The 25,747-nt window shown below is 36.1% G+C and overlaps 1 long non-coding RNA gene across 5 annotated transcripts in view; it reads right to left on the reverse strand.

Moving 5' to 3' along the window:
• LOC123380075 overlaps window positions 1-25,747 on the reverse strand; it is a 355,918-nt gene that overhangs the window by 248,862 nt on the left and 81,309 nt on the right. For all 5 annotated transcript variants that reach the window (XR_006585323.1, XR_006585322.1, XR_006585328.1 and 2 more), the window contains exon 2: window positions 1,794-1,912. This is a non-coding gene — a long non-coding RNA (uncharacterized LOC123380075). The remainder of the gene's footprint in view (window positions 1-1,793; window positions 1,913-25,747) is intronic.

Genomic DNA, 25,747 nt, shown 5'->3' on the forward strand with positions numbered 1-25,747 from the left:
AATCTTAAGATGGACTGTTCAGGGGGTTATTTCATCCCTGATTCAGTCACTAGCATCTCCTATACAAGAACTACTCACATTGTGTTCCGGAGTAAAGTACTAAGGAGCAAGGCTATTTTTCCAGAAGGGCAAACTGAAGGTGGTAGACATTGAGGCCTGTAAAGTTCTAAAGTAGGAACAGGAGTTTGCCATGTAGATAAGGTTACAAATGTCATGTCTACACAACACTGTCTATACAAAGATACAACAATAACAATGATGATAATTATCATTTCTGTAAACTCTACTGTGTCCCAGTTACTGTGATAAGTATTTTACATGTATCAAGCCTGACACTGAAAACAATTATGAGTCATGGCTATTATTCCCATTGAATCGAGGATAAAACAGAAGTTCAGAAAGGTAGATAAATTGATCAAAGCCAAATAGTTCATAATTGTCAAATCCAGAATTCAGATCTAGGCATATCTGACCCCCAAATTCTGTGCCTTTCCACTGCTCCCTGCTCATTCATTAAAACCTTGAAAAGAATCTGGTACAATTCTGTGATTGCAGACTTGACTTTGATGAGAGTAACAGAAAGTTAAACTGGAATAATAGAAGTGACCCACTTTTTGAATATTTTTGGTGATTATACTAATAGTTTACATTTGACCATTAAAAGATTCTCCCTAGAAAGTGACAAACAGTATGGACAGAGACTCACAATAGACTTAAGAGGTAGGTGAATTATAGTCCCAGGGGCTACTTAATGCCTGAAGCAAAGCAGCTGCCATGAAACAAACAACTGAGGAGGGAAAAGATTTGGAGATTTGGGAAGTAAAGGGAAGGTAATGGAAGGCAAACAGTGAGGGGCAAGGAGAGGAAGAGAAGCAAATGGAAGAACTTAAGAACGATTAGTGAGAGTAGTGTGGAACCCAGGAGAGGACATGTTTCAAGACAGTGGGAGTGGTCAAGAGTGTTAAAGGATGTAGAGTTGTCCATCGGAATAAGGCCCTAAATGCAGAGCTGGAAACAAACAAATAATCCATTCCCCATTGCACTGATTAGAAAATATTAAGTAAAGAAACCACTAAAAGTATTTGAAACTACCTCTCCATTATAGTATTCAGGTAAATTTCTCTCTCAAAGCTGAGGTTATTTGTGTATCAACTACTGATTTTTCAATGATGGAAATCTTCCTCTAGAGCAGAGCCATGGGTTATGCTACTGGAGGAAAGCCCCATACAGGGAGTATATTAAGACACTACTCCAAGATACTAACATATCCTAATGCAGGCTGAATATTATCCAGGGCCAAACTTCACATATGTTCTCTCCAAAAAGTTATTGTATGTTAACTCCTCAAAAATTACTAGTCAACAAAATCTGCCTTCTGATTCTAAAAGCTTCCAGAATATTGTCCAAATAATGGAATACGTGGGATGGCTAAGAAACTGCTATTGCTGTTTTATTGATTAAAAAGACAAATGTCTATTTCGGTGTATTACTTGTTACTCTCCTCACATAGACTAAAGCCACATGATCTTTTTAAGTTTCAAACCCTTTATTACATACATATACTTCCATGTGGGGTATTGGGAGGGTAAAGGGGGATTGAGGTAGCTATCAGTGCTGCTCGCCAAACATCTATGGTTCTCCCTCCAGAAACATGACAGGATTGCAATTTTCTGCTCCCCTGTAGTTCTGTGTGACCACTTGACTTACTTGAGCAAATGAAAAGCAACAAAGGCCAATCTGCTGTAGAGTAAAAGCAAAACAAAACAGAACAAAACACCTAGTACCTTACTCACCATGCTCTTGCTTTCCTCTGCCAGAGAAACTGGTGAGCTTCCAGACAGTGCTGTCCTCTCAGCCTGGAATCCAAGTGAGAATAATATGGACCAGAATCTCCAGCCAACCCATGATGCACCTGTAGCATAAGAGAAAAATAATTTCTGTTGTTTAAAGCTACTGAGGTGTGGGTGTGTGTTTGCTACTACAGAATAGTCTAGTTTACCTGAATAGATACAGTGTGCATAGTTTGTGCTGCGGTGAGGGAGATGCAGTAAGGAGAAAGAAAGGTTTAACTGAACTCACAAGTAGTGCTGCCTTTATTCTATTCATGAAAGGTGGATCCAGAATGAATAGCCAAAAGGGGGTAGGGAAGGAAACACACACAGGGTAGACCAGGATAAGAAGAGGAGGCAAGGACAGCTTGAATCATCCTCCTTCGGTAGCCTCCATAACACCCGGATACTACCTGTATTGGAGAAGACTAACCCACCATACGATTTCTGATAAACTACAAAGGAACAAGAACCAAATTCCACATCTTGCTTGAAGGCGACACATGGTAACATCATGGAGAAGCAGCTGCCCTTACAGACGTTTATGGTGTGGGTCTGGTAATACCAGGGATTGCTTAGAGCCTCTAAGTTTTCCAACTTCAACTGATTTCATCGGCTAATAAGGATAAATTTTACTCTGTGGCCTCAAAATTGACAAGAATAGTTTCACCCAAAGGCAACACTTTCACACCACATGGTTAAAAATATATTGGTTCAATAATTTAATTTTTTTAACATTTACTTATTTTTGAGAGACAGAGAGAGACAGTGCTTGAGCCGGGAAGGGGCAGAGAGAAAAGGAGACACAGAATCTGAAGCAGGCTCCAGGCTCTGAGCTGTCAGCACAGAGCCTGATGCAGGGCTTGAACCCATGAACCATGAGATCATGACCTGAGTCGAAGTTGGATGTTTAATGGACTCAGCCACCCAGGTGCCGCTGGTTCAAGAGTTTCTTAGGTACATATGGGTACATGCATTTTATAAATTTTGAAGGCTAGTTTTTAAAACTTTGAAGAAGTGGTGAATTTAGGAAATTTTATCTTAAAGTTAATACATTTAATCTTAAAGAGTAATAAAAGTGTCCAATAATAAATACTAACAACACATAGGATAAATACACATATTACACAATATTTTAAATGACTCCAATCATTTATATGTACAAAAACTTATGCCAACAAAATATATGCCTCCGGCAGTAGGTATACAATTTTTTTTTGTTTTCTTATTCCTCACCTATTTCCTGAACATAAACTGGCTGTGAAAAAAATCAGCTTTCCTCAAGGAGGGAAATCGTATAAATGGACTATCCATGGTATTTTAATAAAAGGAAGCTATTCGCTCTTTTGGAATACTTGAATGCAAGATTGTACCAGATATATTGCTGGTACCAAGGGGAAGAAAATGCAGTATGTGAAGGGTTTATAAGCTAATTTACAATTCATTCTAGTGCACCCACTAAGTTTTAGAGGCAAGGGTTCTCTGTTCACTGAGAAGATTCCTAAGTGATCTATGTTGTGTCATCAACCACTTCTGCTAATCCTATAGCATATTGGAGGAGATGTACCACGTCCAAATAGTGAAATATTTGGTTCATATTTGACAGAATTATCCATAATTACCTTTAACCCCCCCATGTACCATAGAAAGGAAATTTGCCTCATGTGGAGTTGTTTCCTACATTGAACCTCGAGGCTAAAAAGCCACTGGAACAAAAATGGTTTCCCCCAGAATTTATAGTCCTAATTCTTCTAATCTTTTCTTTCCCTTTTCTGGCCCCCAACCTCCAACTCCAACCTGTACCTCTAACCTTGACATGATTTTATTTGAAACGGGGATAGGAATAAAGTGCTTTATAGTACCAAAGGAATTAATGAGTCCTGAAGTGAAGAGCCAAAAGGACATTTTTCTACTGCTACAGAAATGTATATAAGTACCATCCATATTGACTTAATCTACATTTCATTAATATATGCATATTATTATTCAATTGATATGCATGAATATAAAGAAATATATATTAAATACTATATTATTTAATAAATATGTAGCATATTAATTATATTAAACAGATGTTTAACATTAAAATGTAATATTTAAGCACAATAGATCATAACTAATCCAAAAGAATGTTTGGTATATGGTAGGCATTAAATAAATATTGGTCAGGTATGTAGCTGAGTTAAGAAGCTTTGAATCTATGAACTAATTCCTATCTATGAAAAGGTGAGCTTTTGATTTCAAATATCTGTAAGTGTTTAAAAGAGAAAACTATTACTGCCTTCGAGCCATTATCAAAGCAATATGATAGCCAACATGGAAGTTTCATTTTAAAGGATCTGAGTACAGACATTCTGGGAGACAGAGATCTGGGAGGGAAAGTATGTGATTTGACAAGATTTGAAGTATTTAAGCTGGGCGTGGCATCAACTTGCAAAAAGAAATCTTTCACTATTCTGAAAGGTGAGCTCTAAACTAGTGTCCATTGAATAAATTATTATTGTAACTTGTAGATCAATCCCAATCTAAGAATGAAAATATGAAAGCAACATCTTTGGTGCCATTCACATAATGAATAACCACTCATTTGAGATTACAAATGCTTTAGCTATTGGGAGGTGCTGCATAGTCTGTATTGAAATTCATCATTTCCAAAATTAGATGTAAGTCTCACTGATACACATATCATCACATTGTACACCTTAAACTTACAGACTGTCATCTGTCAATTATATCTCAATACAACTAGGAAAATAAGAAAGGGGAATGTCTCACTTAACTAAACAGAATCTTCAATTTGCCACATTTTTTTCTCTCATTTAGGTCATGGAGACATACAGAAAGAAAATAAGCTGGTATCTGATTGGGCTTTTTGTTTTGCTTTGGTTTGGGGGCTTTTTACACATAACTTCCCCTGTATATCCTGAAGTCAATGCAGTTTTGCATCAAGCTTTTATGACTTCCACATCCATAGTATCACAGTATACAATGATACCTGAAATTTGTAGCAATGATCCTGGATTTGGTACGGTTGAGAAAAATTTAGTTCAAGGTCATTGTGCTCCATTAAGGCCAAAAAAAATTTGATTAAAAAAAAAATTTAACGTTTATTTATTTTTGAGAGACAGAGTGACAGCAAATGAGTAGGGGAGGGGCAGAGAGAGAGAAGGAGACACAGAATCTGAAGCAGGCTCCAGGCTCTGAGCTGTCAGCACAGAGGCCAACGTGGGGCTCGAATCCATGAACCGTGAGATCATGAACTGAGCCGAAGTTGGACGCTTAACCAACTGAGCCACCCAGGCACCCCCCCCCAAAATAGATTTTTATATCTTAAGATTTACAGCAATAAATGCTTTAAAAAAATCTTTCTTTAATCAGAAAATTACCAGGATATCTAATAACCAAGATATCTAATTTCCTAGCCATTCTGATTAGTTGAGTCTATGTGCAACAACTCAAATCTTTGCATTAAAGTTTAACTCTTCCTGGTGTTTTCTTTCCAAAATGCCATATGCCACCACTTAATTGTCTAACCAGAACAGCTTTTAGGTTTTTTTCTTGAAAGCAGTACTGAGTTAACAGAGAACACAGCAAATGCTCTTGGACCGTGTTTCAAAAAAATCTCTCAAAATCATAAAATCATCATTGGTCTCAAAATCAAAATCATATCATCATCAAGAAATTATATGAACATTTTCACAATGAACTTTCTTTAAGAAAAGCTAATTTTCTAGGATTAAGGTAAGGGAGAAGATGCCATCAATAAATATTTTGCTTTTATAATTACATTTAATTTTTTAGTGAGCTTCACAGTAAACAGTTTTCATTTTGCAATCACATTCTGAAACAGCCACAATTGTACAGAATATAAGAAACAATAGCTTTAGTATTAATTATCTAGTACTCCCAAAGTTAAACAGGTTGATACTTACAGAACCTGGCAATGAGTAATTTAAAATAAAAAATATATAAATAGAGGTGCCTGTGTGGCTCACTTGGTTAAGCATCAAACTCGACTTTGGCTCAGGTCACGGATCTCACAGTTCATGGCATCGAGCCCTGCATCAGGCTCTGTGCTGATAATGTGAAGACTACTTGGGATTCTCTCTCTCCCTCTCTCTCTGCCCCTCCCCTGCTGGGGTGCATGCTCTCTCTCAAAATAAATAAATAAACTTAAATATATATCTATTCACCTGGAAAAAATTTTCAAATGCATCATCAACACAGGAAATCCTATGATTTGAGAGTGATTAATAAATTTCTGCATTGGGTGAGTCATGATTCAAGACATTAGACTACCCTTAACTAAAGAGGACAAATCCTACATCAAGTGAATGTTTTCCCATTCAAAAACCTAAAAGTGATCCTGGATTTCTTTCCCTCTCCCCACATACCACAGACCTGATCATTTTAACCCCCTAAATAGCTCTCTGTTACCATCAACTTCTCTTTTTTTATCCACTTCCCTCCAACTCCCATCAACGTAGTTTGACTTCCCTGATAACCACCTGTGCTCTGCTGAAATAAACAACTGGCTGGTTTACATAAACCAGCCCATCCAGAGGGAAGTGTAAATAAAAATGATAATTTGATGGCTATCTACTCCATGTTCAGTCCCTCATTTGCTTGAATTATTTTCATTGCTTGCTATTGCATTTATAAGGATAAACATTCCTAGCAGTGCCTAGGGGGATGACTACTTCTGAGGCTTCATTCTCTTTTTCTTCCTCTCTATATTCTGGCCACACAAGTACATTTTAGCTCCCATTTATGTGTCATATGGACTCTCACATTAAGGACTTGGTGCACGCTGTACTCCCTACTGGAATTCTATTTCCACCTCTATTTATCTAAAAACAAAAATACTAGTGAGTTTCATTTATCAGCTCAATAATCACCTTCTTCACTTTCCTCACCTTTCGAACTAGGTCAAACCTTCTATTACATGCACTCAAAGCACCACACATCTGCCATTAATGGTACTCTTCACAGTTGCAATTACACATTTAACTTTATGATTATCTTAATAGTGAGAGAGATATTAGCCAAATAAATTCCATTAGAGCAACAAGGGCCATATTTCACCACTGAGTCTTTGACTTATTACACAGTAGGTATTCAATTAGTATTTGTTGAAGAAGCGAAGAGTTAAGGAAAGTCTCCATCTCAACAAAGATTCCAGTGATGTTTCACTTGCTCAAAGACATTTTTGAAACTCTTCCTTTATAAGCAATTACAGAAGGTACATATTTATATGATTTCCTTGTTCATTTACCTGCCCCAACCTCCTAGAAAAATATAACATATTATGCTACTATTAAATCAGAAATACACACATACACATATATATGGTAATATCTATCAAAATTAAGATGGAACTGCTAAACCATGGAAGTTTTAATGTAAAAATATCACTCTCTAATGAATCTAAATAAGACTTCTTTTGCCAATAACTTTCCGTTTTGCTTAAATGGAAGGAGAAAAGGGATCGACTTTATTGAGTTGATACAAAGTGCCAGACATTGTGCCAGATTTCACATATTTTCTTACATTTAATTGTGCCAAGTAGGCAGAATTTTCACGGTTCTAGATGAATAAACCAACGCTCAGAGAGTTTAAGTGTCTTATTCAAAGCTATAGGAACAGTACCTAACCAAATCGTTAAATAAAACTATATAATCTAAAGTTCTTACTCTGAAAAATTTCTCCCCAAAATGCAATCAATGCAACTCTGAAACAGTGAGGAATATGGGGTCAGTATTGTCACTCAGTTCTCAAAACATATATTACTTTTCCCTTGGATCACTTCATCTGAAAAAAGTATATTAAGCAATTACAACATACTTGGAGTCATAAAAACTATTTAGCAAATAGAAGAAGTAAGAATGGCCACCAAATTCTGGTTTGAGCAATATCCTCCCTGTGATCTATATTCCTATTCATTAACATCTGGTTTAAATTCTGGCTTTGCAGTGAGTTGTAGTCAAAGTACATACAAATACATTTTAAATGAAAATCAGTGTCTTCACTATTCAAACGCTTCAACAGGGGAAAGTGTTTTCATGAGATCCAACAGAAGCAAATTGACCGAATTTTCTATTTTCATAAACTGTGGCACTTTTATATACATATATTCTTAGGGCTAGGCTGGATTTCAGGAAAACTGGCATTTTCTTACTGCTATTTTCTAAAAGTTTGTGGTAAAAACTAAAAATGGGTTATGTAAGAAAAATAGTAAATAACAAAATTATCTTAGACAGCTGAAAGCTTTAGCATATTTATTACTAAGTACATTTAATAATTCATGGAATAAGCCTTCAGAAAATAAGGTGGTAACTTAGATTTTATTAAAAGCAAAAGAATAAAGGTTTATTTAGAAATATATGGCAAATCTAGTCTTACACAATTTTAAAAAAATATCTAGAAAAAAGTTTTCTTTCTCTGATGCCTCTCAACACCAAAGGCAATATTCATCAATATTTTCACATTTTGAAGCATTTATGCCACAGACCAAACACTAAGTCATGATTTTCAGTCAACAGAGAATTTTAACTTTTGAGTTAAAGGATACATATTTTTCCTCATTCTTTTTTTTTTTAAACTAAATACGAGAACATAAACCATGAAAGATGCACACTATAAGGTGTTCTTGTAAAGGGATCATAGTAGGAATAAACTGCAGACCTAGGCCTCTGTCATTTCAATAACTTTTTAGGGGACCACTGGTCAGGGGTGCTATGACATCCCTTCCAAAGTAAAAGACAAAACTGTTTCAACCTGCACCCCCTGCCATGAAGAAGGAAGCACAAGGTCTGGCAGCCCTCTGTTCTGGAGGCAACACATTCCACACTTAGAAATCCTGCTCCAGCCCGTATATGGGTGCTGTGGAAGGCCACTAGCTTTGAATAGGGCCCGTAGGAGGAAAGAGCTCTGCAGAAAGTCCAGACTGCAATGAAAGCACCCTGCCCCTGAGACTATCCAGCAGACCCTGTGGTGCTGGAGGCATCAGCGTTGGGGGAAAAAAAAATCAGTGTGGATTTTATGGCAAGCCCTAGTGAGAGAATCACAAAGCAAGTTCCTAGGGTTTTGGAGCAAGGCCATGACATCTGCAGTGGAGAGTTACACGCTGGTAGAAAAACAGCCTCTGGCATGCTACCGGGCCCTGGTAATGATGGAATGCTAGAACATATGGACACCAAGTGACCACGCATCTGGAACTGTCCTGTTGGACTTGCCCAGTGATAAAGTCAGGCAGGCCAAGCATAATCCATCATAACATGGAAATGATACATCCAGGACCAAGCATGGGCAGGCCAACAGGGCACAAGTAAGCTGCGGGAGCAGGCAGTCCAGACTCTTGTATCACCCACCACAGCTACACCCATGCCTCTCTGTCTCAGTTCACAATGATGGACAATGAGAACTACTAATCAACTAAAGGACCATGAAGAAGATCAAAGTGAATTACGGATTGATATGCCTGGTAATTAGGTGAAAACCAAAAATTTTTAGAAGCTGCATCGCAATCCCATTCAGGAGAGGTATTAAAAGACAGTGGCCAGGGGAAAATCCTCCAAAGGGCAAAGTTTTGGGTGGTAAACCTGGTTATCTACTTTATATGGAATGGTATTATCCAATAAAAATGTAATGTGAGCTACAAATAGAAGCCACCTATATACTTTTATTTTTTCTAGTAGCCATGTTTAAAAAGCATTTCTTTAACCCAATATAGCTAACATGTTAGTATTTCACACATAATATTTTTAAATTACTTGATATTTTACATTTTTCACATTAAATTTTCTGTATCTGGTTTGTATTTTGCATTTAGAATACACTCATTTTGGACAGTCACATTTCAAGAGCTCAACAGTGATATGTGACTCGTGGCTACCTTATCAGACAGCATAGGGTTGAAATATACACAGATACAAGGTCAGTAGCTGGTCAGGAGCCTGGAAGGAAAAAGATGGGAAAATGAGAAGGTCTGGAGTAGAGGCAAATAGATAAGCACATGGAAAATGGGCACAGAGGCAAAAGATATTTGTATTACACATTAATGCCAACCAGAAACTACTCATCGCAGAAAAGGCATTAAACACTCATAGACAAACTGTCTTGCCCATTCGATATTAGACAGCCTGTATCTGCAACCACCCAGTAGTGACACAATGAACACATAAACCACCTGTTCAGTAACAGAGATGGAGGCTATGAATGTGCCCAATGACAATGACTGCTTCTTATCAAGGTTGATCTAGCTACTACCACTTCAGAATGTCCAACCTCCTAGCAACACAATCAATATGAACCCCTGCTACGGCACTATTCCTAGAAGAATCCTAACACTTGGTGCCAAATTAACTACATTTGATCCCTTCTGTTCTAAAAGAGTCACTGGTTCGTGCTCATTGGAATAATCACCTGTTACTAATATAGAATTGCCTTTCCTGCCCACAAGACATCACTACACCATGTAATAAAGGATTAACCTCTCTCTTCTAAGTTTTCCCTTAGGAAGTAAGGCCCACCAGAGCCCTGAGAAAGCTGCTTCCCAAAGGTATACAGAGAAGAGGATCAAACCATGCACTGTGGACAGAGATACAACACTTGGAACCTTCTTTAAGGAAGGACTCGCTGCCCAGAAGTGAGGTGTGTGGCTAGCTGACAGCCTCCAGCTGTTAGCTTTGCTAGCATCTGCCTCAATTGCTAGCCCTGATTATACTAATTTCATAGTAGTTCTTAGTCAATGATTGAGCAAAGCAATGGGATGACAGCACATTCTTCTTGGGATGGCCCCACCCAATGCAGAAGTCATGATACAAGGGCCTCACTACTTCTACACATAGCAGACTCCTCCATGGACCATCTTTACTCTAGGCTCCTCACTGGGCTATCAGATTGGCACTGCAATCTGATAGCTCCTCCCACGCTCCTCCTTCCATTTCTCTTCCTTTCACAGGTGTTAGTGCCCAATAAAACTTCTCACTCCTAACTCCAATCTCAGAGCCTCCTTGGAATACCCAGTGACACCAACAAGTGAGAACCACATAGAGTTCTAGCAATGAGAGCAAAAGTGCCTCGATATTGGTATGGTAAGATTGGGAAGTTGGATAGGTATAGTGCCTATAGAAATAAGGCACTAACCACATTTCACACTGAAGAAAGATTCTATTTTTACAACACATGACATGTTCTTAATCAAATTTAAAGCCTCATGTAGAATTTGGAGAAAGGAATTTTGGACACCTAGATAAAAGCTCTAAGGTCAAGAAGTATAAGCCATTTAGGAGTTTTCTAAAAGAGAGATTTTGAACTCCAATAATTTTCTTAGCTTTCTCCTAATCTAAGCTTTTGTTATCTCAATAAATTACATGTAAATATCTCACCCTAACTGGTGTGATTATGTGTGCGTGTGTGTGTGCACGCACACACACAAAATACTATATGCTAATTAAACTTTAATTCTAGGGGTAGTCATTTGCCCTGTTTAAAAATCCAAACTCCAAAGAGTTTTTATCACATTAAAAGTCCAAAGTCCTTCTACACATGCTTTTCCTTTTCTTATCTTGCTTGATAACGCAACTTCATCAATTTGCATACCACATGTCAAAAATATGTTTTTACTGGTTAAACTAATGGCTTCCTCATTAGGAGAATAAATTACACACTAGCTTTCACTGGTTAAATCAAAAGTAGAGTGAATTGGGTAAAACTATTTTACAGCAGTCTCCCCCAGTGCTTTCATGAACAGAATCAATAACTCTTGCAAAGTCTGTCCCCTTTCACCTCAGGGATGGTGCTTGAGGTTTAATCCTTAAATCGTCCTATATTTAGCTATTAATTTAAGAGGATTTTTGTTGGCCTCAGGGTAGCAGTGTTCCTCCTCTAAAATGTTGTTGTGTCTCCCTCAAGTGATCTTTAAGGAAGATAGTAGGTAGAATTCTAAATAGAATAGAAATCTGGAATTTCATCAGCTTTACAGAATAGATTGGGTAAGCTATCTTTTGTTTGCTTACTAATAATTGTTAGTTTAATAAATGTGTGTATCTGTTGCAGATTTTTGTCTGAAACCTGTGTTCATTAAACCTCTTGGGAGAGTGGTGGGGAAGTAACTAACATACACTCACTTTAAAAGTCTCAGACTACTGGGGCACGCAAGTGGCTCAGTCAGTTAAACATCTGACTCTTGATCTTGGCTCAGGTGATGATCTCAAGATTTGTGAAATCCAGCCCCACATCAAGCTCCATGCTGACAGCGCAGAGCCTGTGTGGGATTCTCTCTCTTCCCCCCACCCCATTCTCTCTCTCTCAAAAAAAAAAAAAAAAAAAAAAAAAAAAAAAACAGGTTACCATTATAGACTTCCCACAAAACTAAGAATTGTTCATGAAAAGATTAGCAGTTTATAATACAAGACTGCTAATACCTACTTATACAAATCTAAGATGACTAGAAAAGGAAGAAACCTTTGATATGACTGATTTCAATGATGTAACAAATCAAAAATCCAATAACTGCACTGAAAAACATTAATATGTTTGGAGTTTTCAGAATTTGGAAAATATTAGATACTTTACATAAAAATATGTTGAAATCTATATGGACATAGGACTTATGCAGTGAGATAATTTTAGAGAATATTGCCAATGTAAATAGATCATTTTAACCAAATTGATCTTAATTGGGTTAATCTATTAGGGAAGTGTTTGCTGACTTTAAAAGGAGTATAGTCAAATCCTGATACACACATACAAGTATGTTTTCAATATATTTCTAGAATAATTTTGCTGTCTAATTGTTAATCTTAAAGCTGACCTTTTAAAATAACTAAGTAAAATGTCTTCTAACTCAGGAAAGAAATATTGCAAAGCGTGCCTGCAAACGATCACAGACTTGTCACAAAATAAATGTCTATAATCTTATTTGGTGTCTCAGAAATGGGACAGTTAACCTGGTAGGTCATAAATACTCCAAGAGGGAGGGGTTCATTCAGTAACCCTCTGACAGATCCTAAATTACTGTAATCGATGGTGGGACCACTGTAACGATGAGGCCATCTGCAAAGCAGTTACATCCTAGTTAGAATTTCTAAGGCTATGAACAATGATAACATAAGCAGACCTAGATAAAAGCTCCAAGTTAAGAAGTATATAATAAGCCAATTAGGATTTTTCTAAAAGACAAATTTTGAACAGCTTTATTGCAAGTTCTGAAAGTTAACAACTGATGAAGTACGTGTATTAATAAAATAGCACTAAATACTCATGTTTTAATAATATCACATGATATAATAACTGTTGTCTGTTTTAATAAGTCTAGACAATATGGAATTTCAAATGAAAATGAACTCACTTTTACTAAAGCAAGTTCAAAAGATGTTGTGAAGTATGTGTATGTGTGTGTTTAATTAAAACTATGTTCAAAAATAAAGCAATTGACATGGATTCTGAAAAATTGACACTGAATATTATAAAGGTCCTCAAAGCTATGTTATTGATTAGCTTTTGGGCATGAAAATGTTTGCTACAGGCAATAGAGCTCTATTGGAAGTTTCGAACTTTTGCAGATTGTTGCAAGACAATTTAGTTTTCTGTTAATATAGTATATTTATGGGGGCACCTGGGTGGCTCAGTCAGTTAAGCATCCAACTTCTGTTCAGGTCATGATCTGACGGTTTGTAAGTTCGAGCCCCGCATGGGCCTCTGTGTGGACAGCTCAGAGCCTGAAGCCTGCTTGGGATCCTGTCTCCCTCTCTCACTGCCCCTCCCCCACTCATGCTATCTTTCAAAAAAATAAACATTAAAAAAAATAAAAATATATAGTATATTTATGGTGTCTATATGCATGTATAATTTATTTTTGATATTTATGATACATGCATAGTGCATTTATTATGTACATTCTGTCAATACAGTATATTTATTATAATCCATATAATAATAAGCCAAATAGTAAGATGGTTCAGAACCAGACACCCTGGCTCCCTTCTTATATCTGCCACTTACTGATACAGAAACTTGAATCAGCACAGTACCTCCTCTAAAATCTGTTTTCTCAGAAAGAACAGAGATAATAATAGTACTAATATATAACAAATGTACAATGTGAATAAAGCAAATGCACTGAAGAATAGGACTAACGTCATAAAGTTCTTATGAAGAAATTAATAAAGTACTCAGTAAAGTGTTTTACAAAGTACCAATTTCTTAATGTGATATTATTATTATTATTATTATTATTATTATTACTATTATCTACCAAGAATCTACTCCATGCAAAGCACAACATGATGCAGCAAATTAGGTGGATTTGGCTCACACCACTGAAGTGTTTTAAAAATCAAGTCAACAGACTCTGGCAGCAAAAAGTGGGACAATATGGAGGAGACGGACATGGGCCAACATACAGGTGCCACAATATATCATGAAGCATTTTGTGTATGTCAGAACCCTGATCGATTCAACTGCAAAAATGAAACAGAAACTGGAAATTGTTATTGTTTGTCTTACAGATCAGAATATCAGGCACAAGACTGAAAACAGAGGTAATATGAAATGCATCTACAACAGAACTGGAAAGTTCTTCGAAAAGTATCTCCAAGATGTTAACTTTTCTTTTGAGATTCCAAATCAATAAAGTGAAATCGGCTGGCCCTCTGGATTAGCCGTAAATTGTGAATATGGCCACAGTACTAAAAAAAAACAAATTTTTGGCATGTGAGAATATAAAAAAAAATGTTGACAAGGCAGCTTAAAAAAATAAATTTAAATGTAAATACTCCTGATTTTGAAGCTGGTATAATATTGGCTAAATTTCAGTTTTGTTGCCCTGATGATTATGCGGAAATCCCTAATGCAATTTGCATTTTACATTAGGAGTGTTTATATCAGATGTAGTTTTTCAGTTTCGAAAAGCACAGTTAGATTTTGACACAGGAGATGCATTTCTTCCATCATTGCATAAAGAACACAGAACACAAACAAAAATTAATGAAGCCATTTTAGCTGTCCAGGCAATTATTGCTGATCCCAAGACAGACCACAGGCTGGAAAAAGTTGGAAGATGAACATTTTAGGATTTCAGCTTCTCATTTAGTTAGTATAGTCGGAGCCTACGCACAATTTTGGAATGTGTAAGGAAATCAAATGCTAGTTTTTTCAGGAAAGGAAACTCCATAAATCTGACCAAACATTTGCCATGTTGGGGTTTTTTTGTCTTCTAATAAGTATTGGAGATAAGTGCGGAGTTAAATTAACAGAAAATGCTATGCATGCAAAGATGTTCACTTTAACTCCATTTACAGTAACTAAAGTTGAGAGATTCAGAGTTAAATATTTTTTGACGTGTAACAAATTCATTGATGCATATTTATTTTTGAGTACAGGTGACACATAGTGCTACTTCAGTTTCAGGTGTACAACTTAGTGACTTGACAAATTTACACACTAGGCTGTGTTGACCACAAGCGAAGCCACCATCGGCCCCTTTACATCGCTGTTACAGTATCATCGACTGTATTCCTTATGCTCTCTGCTTTTTATTCCCGTGACTTATTCATTAAGTGGAAGCCTGTATCCCCCTCTCCTCTTCACCCATTTTGCCCAACCTCCCACCCACCCCTCCCTACTGGCAACCTTACTCACAGGACAATAACAGCTCACTGAACTGCTTATCACCCAGTTCTGACCTCTTGTAAAATGCCAGTAATAGAGAATTACGTGCTGGACTATGTATTTTTCCACTATACCTCAAACCGGAAAGTACTTAGTACATTTATATATTCTAAATCATAATCTCCTCAGGACCATTCTTTGGGACAGGTACTGTCCCTCATTTTGACACATGAGGAGAGCGAGTTCAGAAAGACTTGGTGAGGGTATACAATGTGCTCAATGTCATGTAGCTGATCAGGGATGCAGCTGGAATTTCAGCCACGTCTGCCAAGCCCAAAGCCCCCTGCACATTTCTAAACTAAATGTTCTCGCCCTAAACATTCTTCTTCCTTCACTGCCATTTTCTGCTACCTAAACCACCACGTTAAAATTCTTGGCATCATTTCCTTCTCCCTAACAGCACTAATCTTAAATCACTTTTGTATCTCCCCTCCTCCATCACTCTCCCACTTCGGCAATCCTTACTACCTCTGTGCCAGGAAACTGTAATCATTCTGTTTCTTGTCTTACTGATTCCAATCTTTGTATGCCTTCAACCCATTCCATGACTACCTCATCATCATGCAGTTGAATGCTTGCAGTGGCTTGGTTCCCTAAACCCTTTCCTGCACAGGCTGGCGTCCTCTTATTTGTTGCCCAAACCTCCACTTATTCTGCCCCCAGTCAATCTGGCCAGCTGATCACCTGCTTTCATTGACACATTCTAAACTTCAAGTGAATTTGAAAAGGTTATCATTTTACTTAATACGTTTTCTTCTTATATGCCTATTCTAGGTTCCTCTTTCTGGAATTCTTCCCCATTTTACTCAATTCCCAATCTTCTCAGGTGAATATAAATACCCTATAAAGAGTTAAAGGAATTGCAATCAAACTGTTGCAATGGGTGTCTCCAGATGGTAGGTGGGATTATGTTTAATTTTCTCTTTAATGTATTCCAAACTGTATATCTAAGCATTTATTATTTTCATCACTTAAAAAATGTTATTTTAAGAAAATCATACCTGCAGGGAAAAAAAATGTATTACTTGCATACAGAGAGGTCCCAGGATACCTACTAATCTATTGACATTTGAACATACAGAGCATGGAAGCAAATAATGATTTCAATATACAGTGATCTGAGCAGAAATTAAAAAGAAAGACTGGAGCCTCTATGTCCTTTTAAAAAGACCTCAATGATAGCTAAGGCATGCCTAAAAGCATATGTCAGTTGAAAAAGACTGATTCTGAATACCACAGTGTGGTATCATACTGTTGAGAGACTCTGGAATGTGAAAAGAGCAGAGTAAATTGGTTTGTTTGTAAGAACCCAACATGGGATATCTACTGTAGTCAGAGGACAGGTCTCAGAAAGGAATTTATTCTGGACGTGGTGGTTTGCTCTCAAGCAATCCAAGAGGAATAGAGTTGGTTGTTCAACTATAAACACAGCAAATAATCCAACTCAGTTTATACTTTATGGAATCAATAGAAAGATGTTAGACAACATCAGAGTGGAGATGGGGAGAAATGGGCAAACTGGACAGTCCTACAAGGCTATTCTCACTACTACACCCTCCCAGAGACTCAGCAGGGAAATTTGCCCAATTGATAACAGGTTAAATTCACAACTGTAAATGCAGAATAAGAAATACCACATCTGGCTACCAAGAACAATTACAAGCAATTAAAAGGCACAAATAACCTAGAAGAACATATTCAAATATAAGTTTGAAATGAACAATCAGGAAATCCCACCTGAGTTTTAGTGTCAAAACTACAGAGCTCTAAGTCAAGCGCAGGAAAAAGATCTGCCTTTCATTACATGCTATGGAGAGGAGAAAGCCTTAGCTGTGAGGATCATAGGTCTTTCTCTCTGGTTGCTTAGTTATTCAAAAGAAACATAAGGAAAAGAGGCTTCTCTGCCTAGGTGCATATACAGGGTATCAGAGAACAATTATATTACGATGTATGATATTTTTACAAGGTTACATCTGAAATTTTTCATTTTGTTCTCTCCATTGGTCATGCATTCTGGTCATGGAGCAATTGAAGAAAGTGGCAATATCTAATTCTATTCAGGTAGTGAGTCAAGAATTATATGTAAAAGCTAAAATTGTGAAGTTTACAAAACAAACCATAAAGTATTTTCATGACCTTGGAATGGAGAAAAATATCTGAGACAAGACAATAATAACACTAACCATAAAAGAAAAAAAAAGATACAGTGAATTTTACCAAATTTTAAAACTACTCCTCAAAAATTATAAACAAAATGAAATGGCAAGCTACACACCGAGGAAAATATCTTTAATAGATTCATCAAAGAACTCATCAATTAATAACAAAAAGAGAAATCTAATTGTTTTAAATGGGCAAAACCTTGACATTCACAAAAAAACATGAATGAATGAATGAATGACCAATAAACATATGAAAAGGTGTTCAATATCATCAGTCATGGGGGAAATGCAAATCAAAACCACAATGAGATCTCATTACATACCAACCAGAACGTTCAAACTTAAGATGTACAATACCAAGTTTGGGCAAAAATGTGCAGCAACTGAAATATTACTTATTGTTACAGGGCAGGTAAAGGAGTACAACCACTTGTGAAAACTGTGTACCAGTGTCTACAAAAGTTAAACATCACCTACTTAATGACTCAGCAAATTCCACTCCCAGGTATATTCCAAGATCAATAAATGCATATGTCAACAAAAAGCCCTGTACAAAATTGTCCATAGCAGCTTTATTCATAACTCCAAACTGAAAACATGGATGTTTATTGGAAGTATAGATAAACAGCAGCACAATGCATACAAAAAATTATACGGGAATGGAAAGGAAACTACTACTAATTTGAAGTTAGTAACTTGTAACTTGAAGAATCTCAAAGCATTTTCCTAAGCAGATCCAGGCACAGAATAGTACGTGATGTACTATTTCATTTATGTAAAATCCAGAAACAAGAAAAAAACAATCTATGATAATAGAAGTCAGAATGGTGACTGCCTCCGGCGGGGGTAAGGGGATGTGGGCTGACTGCAAAAAGGCACAAGGGAACTTTCTGTGGTGTTGAAAGCGTTCCATATCTTGATTTGGTTGGTGGATACATGAGTGTATATGTTTATAAAAATTTCAGAGTATATACTTAAGATCTGTGCATTTTACGGTATGAAAATTGTCCCTCAGCAAAAAAATTAATCAGAAAAACAGAGCTGAACAATAGACTTTAAGTGAACCAAGGCTTGTAAAAAATGCTTACAAACAACAACAAAAATGCTTTTAAAGCTATGTTCTGAGTGAGAATAATAAAAAAGAGATATGCCTCTTTACTTGGCCTATTTCCACCTGCTCACCATTTCTTTTGCTTCCATCTACTTGGCAAAGTTGAATAGCTTTTACACAAAGCGGGATAAGACAGAGTTGAAATCTCAAAGGAACCGATTATTAAACCCTGGCTTTGCCACTAACTACTCTTGTGATCTTAGGTAAGTGGCTTCACCCATACCTGGCCCTCTGCTTCCTCATCAGTAAGATGAGGGCCAGACTAGACCATTTCTAAGGCCCCTACCAGCTCTATCCTTCTGTGTGTAATTCCAAATGTGATTTCTGCAGCTTAATACAAAGAACAGCACCCAGAGTTATATGGTGACCTAATGAAAACATTTGGCACCATTAGTAGACCTGGAATCTGGCAGATATTTTAAAATGTTGGGCTGCCAAGAAAAGCTTACCAAGGTCATAAGCCTATTCCACAATGATATATTGGTCATGCTAGTGTTGACAGCATCTCATATGATCCCCTCCCAATTGCAAGACCATGAATGGGATCCAGGGATACCTAATTCTTTGTATGCAACCCTGTTAAGGGATTCGAGAGAAGACTTGGAAGCTGATATTAAGATCTGTTCCCAGTACTTTGGAAAACCTTTTCAACTCATCAGACCAAGCACTCAAGAAGGAACAAACAACCAATGCCCTAAATAAAAGCATTCCTGTGGGCTTGAAAAGTTGCAGTACCATTACACAAACTCCTTTTTTCTAGGTTACCATGTTTAATTTCCAGAAATGTTAATAGATTACAGTGTACTAGAGGACTATAAAGATGCTGATTCTTCTTTACCAGATATTAATGTCTTCTATAGATTAAAAAGTAGCAGCTTGCCCAACTCCCAAACCTATAAGAAACCAATACAAAAGTACAATGAATTCTGTAGAAACAGCACTAATTTATTCATTCCTCAAGGGCATGATTTAGTACATTTCAATAATAACTGGCAGTCCATGGGTAGCCTACATGATTTATCACTCATCTCCGAGAGCCCTTTCAGTCCAAAGAATAACAGGACCTTCTCCTTCCTAAGGCATTCATGGTTCATGACTAAAGAATAAAGAACATTTTTAAAGCAAATCCAAAAGTGATTTCATAAAGGGCAAAGAACTGGATTTCAAATTTTGTTGTTAATCACGTACATTCATCCTGAAGGCATCCTAAATGTAGTAAGTACATACATCATTTTCTGCAAGGGTTATTTGTCTATTCATTTGTTTCTTTGTTTTTGTGGTGAAGATAGTTTTCGTTTTCTGGAGTATACCCTGACTTCTCACTAATAAAAATGACTCCAAATGGATGAAGAAGAATTGGAGAGTGGAAAAACTTCAGACAGATATTGATCATATTTCAGTCTTGTGGTGTGGAAATGATAGGCACAAAATTAGATCAAAACATGCCAAGCAAATCTGTCGATTCTTGAAGCAGGGTGTATCTCTAATTAACTTACATTTAAGTATAGTTATTAAAAAATAGACATTATTAATAAAAAGAAGATATATGGGAGTCTTTTCATAATTAATCTCAAGAAAGAATGAATTCTCACCAAATAAAATATTCTTATTTCACATATCACAGTATGGAATCTGTACCTGAAAACCACCTTAGGAAGATTAACTGCTTTAAGTGCATCCTAGTTTTTGTTCTCTTCATGTGGATCTTTTCTTGGACAGCAAACTTCAGAGCCTTTTTCAAATATACGTTGCTTTATTCAAAAAAAAACATGCCTAAAAATCTTGATCAGGCAGGAACTCATTCAAAGCAAATTTCGTTAAGGACTGTTTTTGCTGTTCTTTTCCCATTCTGAAGGCTGTGAACAGTGTAGGAAAATTTGTGCTACTTCAGCATTTAAGTGAGTTTCTAAAATTTTCTTTTTTCAACGTTTATTTATTTTTGGGACAGAGAGAGACAGAGCATGAACGGGGGAGGGGCAGAGAGAGAGGGAGACACAGAATCGGAAACAGGCTCCAGGCCCTGAGCCATCAGCCCAGAGCCCGACGCGGGGCTCGAACTCACGGACTGTGAGATCATGACCTGGCTGAAATCGGAAGCTTAACCAACTGCGCCACCCAGGCGCCCCAGCATTTAAGTGAGTTTCAAAAGCATTCTTAACACTCTGGTCTTCCAATTGTATGCACGTGTAGAAAGAAGCTTAGTGTTGTTTCCAGGCTTCAGTCACAAAGACTTTTAAATTTTCTTTTCGGAAAGTTTTAAGATTCTCTAGAGAACCACCGTTAGTAACAGAGAATGAATTCTAGGAAAGCAACCAACCAGCACTGAAAGACACCTTGAACAGCATAGCCCATTAGAAGTCTTAGGACAACACAGACTAATTAAACAATAGCCTCAGTTTATAATTTACTTGCTGATGAGGCTCTCTCCAAAGTACCTGAACAAGATGTATCATGGAGTTTTCATAATACAGTTTATTCTCGTTATTCATGGATTGTGTTATTCAACTTACCAACTCACTAAAATGTACCTGTAACCCCAACATCATCGTTCATGGCACTTTCTGTCATTCATGGTCATACTCCAAGCAGCAGAAACTTGAGGTACCCTGCATGCACATTCCCAACTGAGGTCAAAAGCTGCCTTTGTTTCAGCCCTCAAAATGTTCACAAGTATCTTTTTCAGTCTATTCAGTGATATTTTCTGTTCTTGAGATTTTTGTTGATTTTGTTGCTTACAATGCCTTCTGAGTATGTACTGAAGTGTTGCCTACTGTTGCTAGGCACAAAAAGGCTATTTTGTGCCTAACAGTGAAAATAAGTGTTAGATAAGCTTCATTCAGACCTAAGTTATAGTGCTTTCGGCAGTGAGTCCAATGTTAATGAATCAACTATATATTAGCTAAGGTATCTTTAAGCAGAAACATATATAAAATAAGGATATATATTGATCGATGAAAATGTTGTAACCAGAAGCTCCCAGGAACTTAACCATATTTCCCCTAGGAGCATTGATTTGGTATTCACTAACTCAGTGTTTGTAAGGAATTTATAGAATATATAACCACAGCAAATAATGAGAATCTATTGTAAGTGTACCTATTACAATAAAAAATAATAAAGGAGTCTAAAATCTTCTCATGTCTAGAAGGCTTAGTCAACTGTTGATATGTCTTGGCAGTAACTAAAAATATTTTTATATTGTTATTCCTTTATTGCACAATTATACCCATAGTGAAAAAAAACTTAAAAGGCAAACAACAAAATAGAAAACTCTTCATAAAGCTACCAGAGAAAACTATTGATAATATTTTCATGTTTAGATTTATAGAAGAGTGTGTGTGTCTATTTACTGTGATGTAAACTGACATTTTCATTCCATGTGCTGTGTATATCTTTCCATCAATAAACAGTTTTATAGTTACCTGGTATATCGTTTTATAGATATTATATTGTATATATTTAAGTAGTTTCACATATATGTACACATTTTGTCATAAATAACACTATAATAAATATACTTGTTTATACAACATTGTAAACTTGTACAATTGCTTCCTTGGGAAAAAAACTAGGAGTGGGAATGTCAAGTGGAGAGGTTTTGATACTTGTCAAAATATATTCAAAAGGTTGGGTCAAATAACATACTTATCTGACTGTACGAAAATGATTTCCTTACAATCTTACTAATGCTGTGCGCTGGAATGCTTTTTAAAGTTTTCTGATAGGCCCTGATAAATTAAAAAAAATTATTTACCATTGTGGCTCTAATTTGAAGATTAATTCTAGTAATTTGAATATACTTTCATGTTTACTGGACTCTCTCATTTGTGAAATGCATTTTCATAAATTTTTTTCTATACAGCTATTGAAGAATTCACCTTTCACTCATTAGTTGATCAGAAATCATTTTATATTAATGGCTATGCTATCATATGTTGCAAGAATTATTTCCAGCATAGTATTTTTTTTCCTTTGTTCATATATGTATTAAGTTTCTTTATATTTGGTGGTAAATAATTTTTTAACCATCACATAGATCATTCAAACTTTTTTTACGTTTCTGCTTTTGACATCATGCTTCCAAAATTCTGTAACTATACAATTAACATTATCTTCCGGTACTTTATGGTTTAAATCTTTACGTTCAATCACTTGTAACTAACAGATGAATTAATCTGTAAATAACTATTGGATGGAATGAGTAATGTTGAAAATATAGACCGTCATGGAAAGTCTATGTCCAATTTACTAAATTTTAATTAGGAGTAGGTGAGGAATATTACTAAAAAGTACATTTTTAGCATCTGTCATCATAAGGGTTTTTCTCCTCTCCTTTCTTTATGTAATGAATTATTTAAATACATTTTCTAATGCTGGACAATTCCCACATACTTGAAATAAAGCAGATAATTAATACATATGTAAAACTGATTTTTAATATCTTCTTAGGATTTTTGCACTGATATTCAGAAGTGTGTTAGGCCTTTGGGATCTATGCTTATCACATTCTTACATTAAGGTTATGCTGCCTTTATAACGTGAATTGGAAAGTCTTTTATGTACTGGAAACTTTTTCTATAGCTGGGAACTGCTATTCTCTGAAGACTGATCTCTGAAATACTCATCTGTCAAACCACCCAAACCAGCAGCCTTTGGAGAAACTATTTTTGACAGCTTTTTTTTTTTTTTACTTCAAACGTGTTCATTGTCATATTTAGATTGTCTCTTTCTTATTTTGATGCTTAGCATTTTTGTTTAAAATCAATCATTTTGATTAAATTTTCCTACTATCTAACACTTTACTCTTTCAGTCCCACCCATATTTATTTTGTCCCCATTCTTTTTCCTGATATTATTTGTATTTATGTCTTCTCTCATTTTCATTAAACTTGTTGCTTTTACAAAATAAGGAATTTCTGGATTTTTCAATTTGAAATTTTTTTCTAGATTGTATTCTTTTCTTCATTCTATTTTCCACACATTAGCTTTTTTGTTGTTTTTTTTCACTAGCTTCTTGATTTGAAGTCTCATATCCAAAAAATTTTATGTAATATTCTTTTTGATAATGCAGCTACTTTGGAAAAGATTCTATATCATTTTGTTTTGCAATATTTCTTCATATATTCCACATTAACTTTTTTCCTTACTCATCTTTAAACAAGACAAAATATGGTAAGACCAACGTCCATCCACACACAATCTATTGAATTGCCTTTTTCAATTCTCTATACACTACAGTAATCAATTTTAAGTCATTAGTTAGATTCACTGGGTAAAGTGCTCAGCTTCTAGCCTTTTCCTGATTTTCTCAGATTGAAACCAAGAGATATTTCTGCTCTAGCATAGTGGCATTTCTATATGCTTACTGTTCTGATACCCCAAATGAATTGTAATAAATAAAAAAAAACCTGTAATCCCAGATAATACTAGACCAGCATCTCTTTTACAGCTCTTTCCTCATGCAGAACAAAGTCTCATCGTGCATGAACCACCATCAGGTCTTCCTCATTCTTGAGCAGTCTCTAATCTAAAATTTGAAGTTATCTGTCTAGTTACTAAAAGAGGATAAAAAGGGAAAGGGAGCTAAGTAAAGACAAAGATAGAGATTGAGGACAATGAGAAGAGTGCTCGGGTCCTGCATTATACACCACAACAAGTAGTTGGAGGTATATAGCTTTCTCCTGTGAGCTCTGTTTTGAAAAGCAAACAATCTGGAGGCATAACGTGGGCTCCGCCTAATTCCTGACACAGGGTGCAGGCCTGGCATAAGGGAAACGTAAGCCTGGAGCATCTTGTGATTCCAGAAAGAAAGAAAGTGCTCAAAAAACAAAATAAGAACATACAAAAATGGCACAGAAGCTATTCTAAGAGTCCCCAGTGGACAACACCAAAAACAAGTTGAGCGACAAAATAAAAAACTGAATTATAGCTGAATTGTAACTCTCCCCCACACCCAAGTATACATGAGATAACAATGAAATAAATAAGTAGGTAAATAAATGGAGATTAAGGACTATTCTTTAGTGAAAAACCAATCAATAAATGCAGGAGGAATGAGAGAAATAGGAAAGAACCAATAGAACACCACAACAACCACTGCTGCAGGCAAGATCTACTGATGAATGCTTACATTATTGAGTAGACTTTAAGCAGAAAAGGGGCAGTTGCAAAATCTCAAAGTATCTCTCCCAAAATATTTAGTAATTACAAAGAAAAATAGAGTAACTTTATAGTGGAAAATTCTGGTAAATACCAGCTTAGCCAAGTGGTCAGGTTAACATCACTCTCAATGCACAGTGACATCATGTGCCCCCTAATATGATGCATTAATGAGGGCACATCACTGCTGTGGTATCCTTCCCTATAACAAATAACCTTAACCTACCCTTGACAAAACAGTAGACAAACCCAAAGTAAGAGATGTTCCATAATATAAGGGACCAATTCTCTCCAAAGTGTCAAGGCTATGTAATAGACAGACTGAGGAACTGTCACACATTGGAAGAAACCAAGAAAACACAACACCTAAATGCAACATGGGAGGCTGGATTGGATCCTGGATCAGGATAACAGGATTAATAAAAACAACTGGTGAAATGTGTAGCTAAATTCTAAACTAAATTCTGTATTTTCATTAATAGTATTGCACTAAGGTTAATCTCAGCTCTGATGAGTTCTTCCGGTTATATGACATGTTAACAGAAAGGGAAACTGGGTGAAATATATTCAGAAACTATTGTTTTTACAACTCTCCTGGAAATATATCTCAAATTTAAAAATTTTAAAACTTAATTTGATAAAAAATATTCACATAAACTTCATGATTCCCTGATACATACCTAATAAAATACCAATCTGTAAACAAAATCTTTATTCACTTTGCCCTTAACATTCTAACCATTCAAAATTCTAAAATTTCTTTTAGCCATAAGAACATTTTCTTGCTCTGGAATTCATGAAAATAGAATCTG

The sequence above is a fragment of the Felis catus genome, chromosome A1, assembly GCF_018350175.1.
Source record: "Felis catus isolate Fca126 chromosome A1, F.catus_Fca126_mat1.0, whole genome shotgun sequence".
In the NCBI taxonomy this organism is placed as follows: domain Eukaryota; kingdom Metazoa; phylum Chordata; class Mammalia; order Carnivora; family Felidae; genus Felis; species Felis catus.